Here is a 13,466-nt window from a genome sequence, read left to right on the forward strand (position 1 = left end):
ACATGGTACGTGTGCTTAGAAACACAAAGTTTGATTTTATTCTGCATCACTACAACAGACCCTGCCTGGTCTCATCAGCAGAGGGACAGCAAATGCAAAAGCCTGTGAAAACTAAGATTTAATTCTAAGTTGAGGTCACTCCCAAGTTAGGACACCCAGGAGCAGAGTAAAGCAGGATCCTTCAATGAACTCATTATGGTCTCACCATGAGGAGAGCCCTAGGCATCACGAGGGATCCCACATCCAGGGAAAACTGGAGCGTGCCACAGCTTCTGGGCAGCACAGGAAAGCGTTACTCAGACAGGTGGTTAGAAGCACAAGCCACCACCTGCTCCTGGATCTCCTGTCGCTGTTTTCTCCAGCTGACTCTGGCCCTGGCTGCTTTCAGCTGGCCAAGGCAGCTGCCCGTGCTGCTGGAGGGAGATGGCTGCGGGCTGCTCGCAGGAGAGGCGGGAGCAGCAGCTGTGCAGCCCTTCCCTGCCACCTCCTGCACGGCCCTCAGTGCCCAGAGAGGGGCTCCCGGCTGGGGCTTCTATTCACATGCTCTAGCTCCATCAAAAACCCTTGGCTGCAGCACACAGGATCAGCTTAGCCATGGGAGAGTCTGGAGCAGACCCTCCAAGGTGACCAGGAGCGATGGCTGGGCACGACTCCGAGGCGCAGCGAAGGGAGGGCACAGCGCGCTCAGCCACGGGACCCACCCTATGGATGTGTATGGCAGACTTCAGTCCCCAGAGCTGCCAATTTGGCGCTAACACATAATTTGTACTAAATAACCTTTCAAGAATTCAAACATAAATAATGTAATAATAGCAATTAGACCCTTTACTAAGCATAGCTGTATGAGACATGCAGTCCAGTCATTTCACAGAGGGTAAAAAGCACTTGACAAAGGAATCTGCACCTTCACAAGCACTAGAGGTGTGCAGGTATATGTAATAATTGCATTCCTTGTGTATTAATGTTTGCATATAAGAAATGCATGCTGAGCTAGCATAACACCTCCTTCCTCAAATAATAACTAAGTTCCATACTGTGCCTGAAGTGCTCTTTATATAGTACACAGAAATGGGTTATGTAAAGATTAAGAGCTGTGAGAGTTGTTCAAAACATAACTAAAAATCTAGCAACAAAATCCAATTCTAACCTGAGTTTCCCCAACACAAAACTCAGGCCAGTTTTACAGAGAGATCTGTGAATTTTTTTATAGTTTTGACACTGAAATCATACTAATCTTATACCAATAAAGAGAATGGAGAAGGAAAAATAAGAAAAGGATAAAATGCCATGGAAAAAAGTGGGAAAAAAAAAAAAAACAAAACAGGAGGACCAAGGTTTTTTCCTTCTTCCCATGCTACTGCCCTTCTTTCCCATGGTGAAAAGGGAAAAACCAGCCCCCAGCTTTCAGTGAGTGAGTCTTGTTATAGTGGAGCCATGGTGCAATGTGTGGAGCTCAGGGTGTTCTGATGCTTTTGTATGTACATGCATCGTTACTAGGAGATGACTAGATTTGGTACCAGGATAATATTCCACCATTGTGTGGTGTTTTCCCATCTGATGTTGCCTTTTCCCCAGTTTAAAAAAAGAGAAACTAATAAAAAAAGAAAATTAAAAACGATACAATAATTGTTACTGCACACTCTAATGAATTATTGTGTTCAAGGTTCCTACAAAAAAAGTAATATTATACTCGGCTTATGTTTTAATTGATTTATTAATATTTTATCACAGGAATGTAATTTAAGCTCCTCATGATTTAGATCTCATAAACCTTTAGCATTTTGCAAATTCAAATTCCAATTTAAAGCCAGGGCGAGCAATTAACTTTTCTATCATCTTGTCAGGGGAGAAGGTTCGTGTTTAATTTGAGACAAAGTGACAGAAATATATATACACTGTATGTATTACCCCAATTTAATTTATGAGTCAGCACCATCCACCTTCCAAATGTAGATTTAATGGCAGGGGAGGAGGGAGTGGGGGGAAGACCCCCTGCTATTGTGCCACTTGCTGCAATATCTGCCCCAAATTCACTATGAAATACTGCCCCTGGCTTATTGAGATACAGGGCTAGATTGATTACAGCTCTATTTTCAACCCTTTTGTTTTAATTTCCATTCACTCGTCACTTTCTCATATAGAGTACGTTCTCTCAAATGTCAATTAGCATTTCCCAGCCAGCAATGGGCAGTTGAAGCCACAGCAAGTACTCCCATTGCCTGTCCCAACCGTGCTGCTTCCTGTCCCCAACAGTCCCCCTAAAAGGCAGATAGCACACAAAGAAAGATTTCCATAGGATTGACAGAAGGTAATACCTGAGGGGCCAAACCCCATAGTCCTCACTGCTGTATCAGTCACACTGAAGTCTGCGTGGTTCTCGTTTGATTAAGGAGCAAAGCGAATAAAAAGTGGTGCTACTGAACTATCCTGGCTATTATTTCCCACTCAAAAGGACATTCCAACTTCTTTATGTGTAATGAAGGAAACCAGCAGTCTAAATTTGCATGGGCAAAGATCTGCATGAACAAAACAGTTGGTTAGCATTTGCATGTGCTGTTTTAATAAAGTAAGGGAAGGGCTATTCTGTGGATACCTGCCAGGGACTTCCCAGATCTGCTGTCCCCAAAACACAGCACAGAAGTTAGCTCAGGAGCTGAATATGTGACTGAAAACATGGCCCACATATCACCTTTTGGTCTTTGCTGTGTCCCTAAATACTTACACAAAGCAAGCTGTTCTTCAGCTTTCCAAGGGAGGAGAGGCTTTACTGACACGTGAGATCTTTGCCATTACTGTCAGCAAGCCTGACAGCCCCATTGTATCTGAGAGAATCATTGCAGAAAGGAATCAGGGGCGCAGTTCCAACGCTTCTATACACAACCAAGCCCAATCTCAAGAATCACAAAATCTTGATGCTGCAGACTCAGGCCCCCACAGTCCAAGATATTGGAATAATCAGGTCTCATTCTAATTTACAGAGTTGTCACACACTGTATGTGCAGATTCAGCTCTACATCCTAGCCTGAGGAGTACAATTTTAAGTTTCAATGTTCAACAAGCATGTCAGATGGAGCCAAGTCAGAAACATTGTTCCTCTTTATGAAATGAAAATTTTGACCCTCATCTTTAAAACATTTGAAAATCAAAACTTCTCTGAAGTAAACAAAAAAATCTCCACCAGTTTAAATTAAATATTTAAATTTTTTTTTAAACTTATTCCAGCTCACTTCACTGGAATTCTTAGTCATCTTTAGTATTATTTTCTTTCCTTAGAAATCAAAAAAGAATGCTCTTGTATTGAAAAATCATGATTCCTTTAAGCAAGCAAACAAGCAAACAAAAAATGTATCTGTATATATGTAATCAGATGAAAAGTTCATCCAAAGCTTTTCTACAGAAATTCCTATGCAGCCTTATAACAGCTCATAGCAGAAAATGGACTTGGGGTACATCCATTACACAAAATCCAAGTTGCAGAAGATCTGGTATCAGCCATATTTCACTCTCAATAGACACAGGACTTAAAGACAAGCTTGGAAATCTTGTTTCATGCCTGATTCATTTATGAAGCTTCACTCTCATTTAAAGCCTTATCACTCTCTAAACTCAGGTAAAAAAAAGACCTCTGCTGTCATGCATATTTTTAGAGAAATTATAAGAGGGTCTTGCAATATCCTTTGTTCTGTGGTGTCTGCACTGCTGTTAGACACCATCCTACACTGACATCAGTGCCGAGGTATCCTAATACTTGTCTGAAAAATACTATCAACAGCACATCACAGGCATTTGAAGTGCATAAGAAAACCATAAACTTAATTACACTGGAGTACTGGTGTGATCTCACATGAAATTTGAGCTTCTGTTATTAAAAATAGGGAGATTGCATTTACTTAATGCTTCTTACAGTAAACCAGTCAATTCTAAACTTTCAAGATTGTATAATCAGACAAAACAATACTGGGGGGGGGCAAGAGACTGTCTGTGGAATTTACTAGCACAAACATTTCACATGTCAAGCAGCAAAAATTTGTTTATTCTGCTAAAAAGAATATTCCTTGAATTACTATTGTATAAGAAACAGCATAGCTAGTCAGACTGCACAGCATAAAGACTCAGACTAGAAAAATTTACAGAAAAGAATGATTGCCTTAGCCCATTCCCCAAATATCCCAACATGTTCTGCATTTCAATCAGCTTTTAAATTCTTAGATCTTTCTTAATGCTCCATAGCCATTACATCTACTCATGACATTGGGAAAACTTTGTCCCTTTTCCATCCACTTCTGTGTCAAGAAGAATTTTGGTTTTGTCACTTCTCTTCTGTTATCCAAGATTTCCCTGTCTGAGCCTATGAAGTTTATCTGGGAAAATAAAAACAAACAATGAGGAACCCTTCCACTTCCAGAACCATAGCCATGAAAAGAAGTGGACTGTGCTTGAAGTAGGATGATGAATCCATGGTACTTAGCAACAGCCAGATTTTAGCTACTGAACTGAACGACGCTCCTTGGGATGAATCGCATCCAGAGACCTGATATCCCTGTGGGTACCCTGCACTTGCAGGTCTCCATTTAGAGGCAGTGCTAATGGCAGGGGTGGAGGGGGGAGGAATTAAATAGTCTACCCAATCGTTCCCTAACCCTCAGAGTGGCAGAAGAGCTGTGTTACACAATGCCATTAAACCACCCCTTTGCTTGGAGAAAAGTAAAACCACCCCCCTTTGTTTCTCTTCCAGTGCCCACCAATGTTACTCCCACCTCTTCCCTCTCTAGGGCTTTGATTGGGAAGGTGTGTACAGAGCACAATGCTTTCCAGGCAAATGCTTGCCAAGCATGCCTTCCCCACAGAAATCCAGAAGCTTCCAGATGGCAAAAAAATTCTCCAGGAGTCTTAAATCTGCTCATGACATGAACCTGCCATGAGAACACACCAGCTAGACTCTGAAGACATGGATGCTGAATCTTGCTTCTGAACATTACAATTTACATATTTAGATAAGAAAAAAAGTTTAATTTTTAGTTGTTTTATCATCAAAGATCTCTCCCAAGGGTAATGGCTCTGGCAGGAATGTCAAATCTTATATTGTGCATTGTCAGAGCTATTATGTAGCAATGTTTGCTGTTTGTGGTGCCTTACTTCAGACATACTCAACTAACTTTGACTTAGGCATAAACAATCCTACCTTTTTGAGAATTAACAATGCCTAAGGTAGCACAAGAAAAAAAAATCAGATTAACTTGACTCACACCTGCTCCTTCCAGCAAACAATGTGCAGTTGCTCCAGTTGAACAGAAGCACTGCAGCCTGTAACATGCAAGGTAAAAGTAAAATTGTCTGTACAGAAGTGCATTGCTGTAGTAGCATCCCACCTAGAACCAAGTTCCCCTGAGTTATACTCATTTGAAAAGGGAAGAAGAACCTTTAGGGTGCACCTTTAGGGGGAAGAAATAATCTTCTTTCAGTCTTCTTGAAGACTGGCATTGAAAAATACTACCACATAGTCTTGCAAAACTGTATGGTTTTGACTTCTCTCCCCCCACTACCAAATTACAAAAAAACCAAAAGACAACCCAGAATGACACCTTAAGAGATTAAAAACAGAAGTAGCAGAATAACCTGAGAGGCAGGGCCACTCTTTGTGAAAGGGCGCTCTTCAAAAAGTAGCCTCCGAAGCACACCTACACAATTCATACACTACTTTATTTAACGTTCCCTTTCATGTTTGCCCAGGTTCACGTCAAGGGTACTGCAACCGAAGGTGCTTCTACAGCAAACTTTCATGTCCGCTGCAATTTTCCCTTTCAAATTCAATACAGTAAAATGAAATGAAGCAAAATGAAACAATCTTTATATACCAGTTCAGCAAGCATTCCCTAGACCTCATTGTGCAGCATCTCTCATCAGCTCTCATTTACTCAGACAAGACAGAAAAGATTTGCAGTTCCTATTACATTTTCCCACCCTATTTCCCATTCTGGGTGTAATTTTTTTTCCTTCAAATAATACTGATTGTGTCAACTGGAGGGGAAAAAAAAAAGAAAAAGAAAGAAAGGAAGAAAGAAAGAAACAAGCACTCTTTGTATTCACTGTGAAGTAATAAAATATGAAAAAAAGAATTTGCAAGAAAACAGCTGAATTCCCAGTGCTTAGAAAATGGACCTGGCTACAGACATTCTACTTAGTACTGTATCTCCCACTAAACTGTCAAAGTGTCAGGAAGAGTTGTGTGCACTTTTGTCAGTGAATAAATGTGGAACATAGTGCATTTCCTACCAACTGAAAGTCAAAATCCTGGAAACTGCAATTTCATAGGGAGAGTAAAGAAAAAAAAAACCAAAAAAGGAAAAAAAAGTTTTTCACATACCAGAAAAGTGATGCAAGATCAGGGTAGGCTGCAACTACTGGTATTGACTTCATTTATTTCTTTAAAGGAAATCAAACAGAATGTTTTAAAAGGTAGAAGTAGTGAAGAGTTAAAACAAGTAAGTGAATTGGTAAGAGAAAGCAGAAATACTAGCTTGCTTTGCAGCCCACCAAAAGATGTCTGATTTTACAAGCAACTCAATTCAAGCATATTTTTTGCTTTAAGCACAGGCATGCTCTCACCGTAATCTTGAGAATAAAAGCACCTTTTTCTTTTCTGCTATGTTCTGCCTCATTTACTAAACAATTTCCAGTGTTTGCAGTAAGTGAGGCAACTGGCCCTAAAGAAAACAACCTCTTACTAAAAAACCTCTTGAATTATTCTACCACCTACCAGGTCCTTCAGGTGTTTTATGAGAAGACTGGTTCCCACCAAAACCAGCATGTGATCACATAAAAACTGGAAAAGCACAGGAAAGTTGAATTAAGGTTGCTCCGTCAATTTCAGTTCCAGTGTTCATAGGTGTGACTTTATGTAAATGGAATACTATTTCACTTCTTTTTTCCTCCCCATACATTTAATTCCCTGAATTTCCAAACAGCCAAGTGAAAAACAGCATCTTCCACATACCAATATATCAGGGCTTTGTGGCCATCAACAGTATGGTGAGCTGCAGGACCACCAGACAGACCTCTGCCTTTTGAGAGGCTTCATTAAGAAGCTCATAACTGCAGTAGGTCCTTCTTATTTTCATGGAACAGCTGTTGTCAGGGTGGTGAGATGCACAAGCATAGAGTAAAATAAAAAAACAAAACAAAAACAAACTTCCCTGCCACAAAGGTCCTTCAGCTGATTTCATTCCAAGCCATGAAGACACAAGAACTCTTAGATGCTATCAGAAGATTTAAGCATGGGCAAAACCAAATGTTTTTTCTAGTAGCAGATTTATAAACAGCCCACCTGAGGCAGAAGCAGCTCTCCTAAAACTTATGTTTAAAGCTACTAAAACTAATTAAAATTTTTACATGTTAACAAAGCTCATACTCAATTGAGAGTGGTTTCTGTGATGGTAACTACAAGGCAGCAAAACCAGCATCTAATAAATGTAGACAAAGTACATGAGAGAGCAGAAAGGAAAGTGCAAGGCAAGATGGAACCTCCAAAACATGTAATTTTAACTTCCACAAACACAACAGAAGCATGGGTTCAAGGGAAATTCCACCTAATAGGAGAATAGGTGACTGATTAAGCTGAACTCTTCCTACACATTCACTATATTCAGGGAGCTATGCTCATTCAGTTCAGTGGAAGAAAGTGCTTGCATCATTCCCCAAATCTTCTACATAATCCCACTGCCCTGGGAATTAAGATGCTGATAATAATGATAAGTGAGAAAGGGAAGATTTTTTCAAAGACTGGCGAGAGAACTGTGAAACAGGAACAGAGGGGCAGAAGGGCTCTCAGCCAACAGGAATTTTGTCATCTGTACCAATCTCAGTCACTTCCTCCTGAGAGAAAACACACATCATCCTCATCATCACTGAGGTGAATGACAGTGCAATAGAGTTATTTGTTAATTAGATGAAAACGTAAAATAAACCCAACAACTTGATGCTACCAGACAAATCCTATATGGCTTTCCTCATGGACCTGAAAGTCCTGCTTTACTGAAGTTCCTGCCACCACAGCCATCCCTTTCACTGAGAGCACAAAGACGAATTCACTACTTTGGAGGGAGGAGAAAAACAAACCACCCACGAGTCACCTGGTAGTGGTCATAAGAGGCACTACCCTGACTGCACTCCCCAAACTGCACTGCTCCTGTAAATGTATACATTACAAACATGCAGGTCTGGAATTTACAGTCAACAAACAGCGTTACAAACAACCACCAGAGAATGTATAAACATTTGTAGGAGCAAAAATACTCAGTCTGGCTGCACCACACACAGTGTTTATTTATCTTCCTTAAAGAAGATCAATGGGAGAAGACATTCGAAACAACTTTTTAAACAATGTGTCACTTTGTGTTAGTTTATGTCAGTGGGGCTTCTTCCAAGTACTGGTGTCACAGTAAGATATGGATATGTTTAGATAGTTTTCTTGTTCCTTTACTCCAGTCATAGCAGCTAGGCACGAGAGAACAGAGAGGAGAAGGGCTGCTAGTCTGATTGAGTTACTGATTTAACTGATTTAGAATCTCTGCAGCTCAAGAGAAAATTGCTGTGTATTTGTAACCTGAATGCAGGTCAGTAACTTCAAAAGGTCAGGCTGAACGTTTAAAATCTTGTTGTTATTAATTCTCCACCAGCTCCCAGTTGTGTGAATGCCAATGAGCAGACTCAGTTCCTACTGGGCTGAGTAGCTGTTAGCCTGCACCTCTCAACACCAGGCCCTCAAGAAAATGCAAAAGGAGTTTTTGAAGCAATGACTTTCTGCCATGAAAACAACTGACTTCCCTGTTCACTCAGGGCACACTTCTTCAAGCACAGGAGGCACAGATTTGCTTATTGGGGTTTCCTCATTTGTTGCTAACTCATTAGCTTCATGTCAAGGCAACTGAGTTTTCTCCATCCACTGATTTCACTCTTTAGTAATACACAAACTATTTTGGCGCCATCTTGCACTAATTTACACAATATCATAAGACTTGGTGATGATTCTTAATAATACAATTCCCCACAGTACTCAGGATTTCTATAACCCCTTTAGTTCTGAGAACAAACAATATGCTTGTCTCACAAACCATCTCCTCTGCCTTAGGTCTGTGTCATTAACCATATTTGCCATCAAGGTAATGCAATTTATCAGGGTTACAAAGACAGCAGTAGGATTAGCAGCAGAATGTGAGTTTTGCCTTTCTAGTTCCCCAATTCATCAGAAGGACAGCCATCTGAGATGGTGAAATTCAACAGAAGTTATGATTATGTCTCAGGTAGATTTAAATTTCTAAGATGCAAATACTATGTGGTGGAGTTTATGCTGCTGGCCTTCCAAGGGTCTTCTGACTCTACAGAAGCTTTAAGATACTATAGGGAAATACCCACAGGAAAATGAAACCTTCTGAGTTTTCTTTCTCAGGATTTGACTCCCACTTGAAAAGATGTGGATGCTCAGGCAGCAAAGCACGCAGAGTCTCAGGACACTGTGTCTGGTGTGTCCCCCCTCGCTTAAGTTATCTGCATCACATACTCCCCTCCTCCAGATCTAAGGCACTAGACTTGATGCTGGATGATTGATTTGTCTAGATTTCCAACACCAGAAAGAATTTATAAGAATAGATGAACATCTGTAACCACAGATTTGGTAGTAAACTTGTTTTAAGGATTAGTGTCTTGCAGAGTAGTCACAAAGCCAAGAGGAAATATTATGAATTTTCAGGCTCTGGTTTAAGCCATATATTAGCGACTCTTTGCTTTACTTCCTACACTAAATGCACATTAAAATTTGTCATGCCTCCCCATAAGTTAGTGCCTTCAATGCTTAATTTTTAAAAAAATTTCTCTTGCATTTCTGGTGTAGTAACCTTCTAGTACCGATGGCCTTATATGAAACAGTCTTTTGTTTTAATGACTTCAAAAATCTCTTAAGATCCTTTACCCAGGACTTTTATGAGCAAGTAGCTTTCTGCTCTGGGAATGTCATCCCCATTACTAACTGAAAAAAGTACTGCTTATGTATCCCACACCAATACTGAAACATAATCAAATAAGGAATGCTGGTTAGATATTAGACACTGAGCATAGTAAGAGAGACACACTGAATCTTCTGTAATTGATGGGAGAACATAGCTTAGTGAAAATAGATCTTGTTTCACAGGAATCCAAAATTCTAGTTTTTAATTTAGTGCTAAAGGGGAAGAAGGAACACAACCTAACATACGTTCCACTGATAAGGAACCCTACGTTCCTGCAGCTTTTAAAGGCATTACACTGAAAGAAACACATTTTATATGCGCATACAGGATCCTCAGCCATAATAACACAGGAACAACTGCCATCCACCTCACATTATCACTATCCCACTTACCAGTGCTTAAAAGGTGACTCTCTTAGATTGACCAAACTCTCTTAATTTGTGATTTTTCTAGTTATGCACCATGACCTATTAAGTGGGCGCACCTTGCACCCTTGCCATTAAAAGACTCCCCTGCAATACATTTGCCCAAATCAGTGCACTCAGACTCCTACAGAAATTATCCAACAGCATGAGCTGACTTGGAAAAAAAGTCTGCCTTGCTGTGAAAGAAGAATTACCCCATCAGAACTATCCCCCTCATGGCTTTCTTTTTTTTAATTATTTACTTTTTAATGGAAGCAAAAACCCCTATCATCTCACCTACTCCTCTTTTAATAAGGAATGACTGCCGTGACTACCCCCATCTAGAACCACCATTCACTGCCAGCACCTCTGCTCTCCTCGTGTGCTTAGAGAATAACTGATTAGCACTTTGCATAATTAACCTGATTAGCACTGTGCATAATCAAACTGATTAGCACTTTGCATAATTAAAAAGAAATAATAATAATAACAATAATAAGCAGTAGGTAATAGCAAAAGCTGCTAGTCCCGATGCCTGTTCTTTAGCTCTAGGATTAGTTTAGTGTGGCATATTTTATTTCTTAAAACTATTTCTTTAAAGTTGCACAAGCTCCTGAGAGGTACAGCTTTAAAAATTCTCATTTACTATCAAGATCACTAATGAAAAAAATTAGTTGTTCCACTATTACAACTTAGGATTTCTTGTGCCTCCCATTGCTGAAGGTGAAGACATTAACAGGATGGATGCCTGATCTGAGGCACCAGGGGTTTGGTTCCCATATCTGTCTACAGTACTGTTATTGGATTCATCATCACAATATACAGAAGCCTCACATCTTTTAATGCATATATATGCTTGTAATGTACTTCAAGAGTAGGAAAGCTGTATTATTGTTGAGATGGATAAGGCAGCAAGATGCATATCCTCACAAGTAGGTAGGCACTGAATTCTCTCCTGCCCCAAACAATTATTCCAGACCACAGGAAGCATGGGAAGGAATGTGGAATTTGTCAGATCCCTGCCCTTAAGCCTACATTGTTCTTCTCCCATGTGAGTATCACTCATCTACGTCTATTTTTTGCAACCAGACCAATAATGTCAGAGACAGAAGATACTTTGTTTGCAGCCTGTCCCATGTCCAGTGTAAATCTCCCAATTAGGGTTTCAAGATTAACCATCACCTCTAAAAATTTAAATAATGTGCATATCTATACTTACTTAGACTGCAAACTCTGTGTAAAAATCTATATTAAATGCCTGCATCACTTATGACTCAGATCTTCTGGACATTCAACACCAGACAGCTTAGAAGAGTGGTGCCCCAAGTGAGTCAGTAAAACACCAACATTTTCTGCTTGCTAACGTGGGTTCATCCCTCCGAGTCACCTTGTTACTCCTCAATTTAACTTCATCTCTCTCTAGCTTCCTTATATTACAGCTCAGATTTCCTTTGCATTCCTCACAATCTTCACTGTACATATTCTATCATGCCTTCAAGATTACCTGAAATATTCACTGCCAAACCTCCACCATGCCCTATCAATCACCCTGCCTACATTTCCCACTGGGTAGCAGACACTTTATGCCTTCTCTGCTGACTGCCTTGGCCAGGGTGGTTGGGACACGGGGCAGCTGGGGGTCAGCTTGTTCTGAGTGATCAGTCTGACTGATCTTTAGCTGTCTAGAAAGGAATGCAGTGCCCACACTGCACTGCTCAGATGCAGCACACAGCATGGACCTGTCCTAGAACTGTGGCAAACATATTCCCACTATGTCCAAGCTTCCCTTGTAAGAGATCTCTCATAAAGTAAGCCAATGAGGAACTGAGGGATGGAAATGGCAATAAAAGATAATTTTATCATAATTAGCTGGAAATGAACTACCCATGCAGAGAGGTCTCTCCATCAGTCTAAGCTAAAGAACCCATATGAACAACGAAGGGTACAGAGCGAGTTACTCACTTCACAAGTTGTTTGGTTTCAGTAAAAATGTGTTGCTGTAGAGATTTCTCAAGTCCAAATGTTCCTGGGGAAGGTAGTTCCAGTAATTCTGGGAAGGAAGCCAATCCTTTGGCTTTGTATGTAAATATTTAAACAACATTATTTTTATATACATATATTTTATACACATATACATATATGTCTTTAGACTTCCAGACTTGCAAAATTGCAACAGAAAAAATAGGCAAGTTGACATACAGCTATTGTCTCTGCCTGAAACCATGCTAACTGCCCATCAGAAACAAAATACAACAAAGACTTGAAGATAATTGAGCCATATCACCTTTGTATACTGGCCCATTCAAACTGAAGTGCTGAAAGATCAGGAGTAGAAATTCAAAAGGTAGAGAGAGACAAGTCTCAAATTTCATCTCCTTAAAAGAGGCAAGAAAATAAGGTTCATGTATTTTAAATCTTTCAGAACCTAGATGGATATAAGTGCTCCACCCATAGGTGTGGAATCTCCAGTTTTGGATGACACAAAGCTTCACATTCTGAGCATTTTAGTGTTATGACACCTGACAGTAAAGCTGCAACTTCATGTTTAGAAAGGTCACTGCTGCTTCAAGCTTAAATCAGGTCCATACCTCAAAAGGGATAAGTTGGCACAAAATGTAAGTGAAAGAATGGAAATGCATCTGGCACTGAGCACTGGTGAATAAATAAAACGGGGGGAAAATAAAGCTTTAAAATTGTTGAGGAAAGGGTTGACAAAATGGAGGAAGATTATTTAGTGGGAAAAGGTACCCAGTCAGGGCATAGACAAATAAATCAGTCTATGAAAATAAAATTTACCACATGAATTCCACCTCTCTATACTCAGTAAGTCGAAAATACACCCTAGTACAAGGTACATGTGTGTAAATTCATAGCTATATGATTTAAAGAAATAAAATACTTATGAGTACAATACTTACATGTCTGTATGCATAGCACAGCCAGTGAGTTTTAGGAACACAGAAGTGCACGTACATAAAAACACACACAGAAAATAGGACCAAGAGTAGGGCAAGCCTTTTAGAAAATATTTTAATGGCTTTATAAAAAGCCTTCACCCAAA

At 40.0% G+C, this 13,466-nt stretch overlaps 1 protein-coding gene across 19 annotated transcripts in view; it reads right to left on the reverse strand.

Annotated features, from left to right (window-relative positions):
* Positions 1-13,466, reverse strand: part of ZBTB20 (zinc finger and BTB domain containing 20) — a 474,683-nt gene that overhangs the window by 340,091 nt on the left and 121,126 nt on the right. The gene's annotated exons all lie outside the window — the stretch shown is intronic.

The sequence above is a fragment of the Melospiza melodia genome, chromosome 2, assembly GCF_035770615.1.
Source record: "Melospiza melodia melodia isolate bMelMel2 chromosome 2, bMelMel2.pri, whole genome shotgun sequence".
Classification (NCBI taxonomy): Eukaryota; Metazoa; Chordata; class Aves; order Passeriformes; family Passerellidae; genus Melospiza; species Melospiza melodia.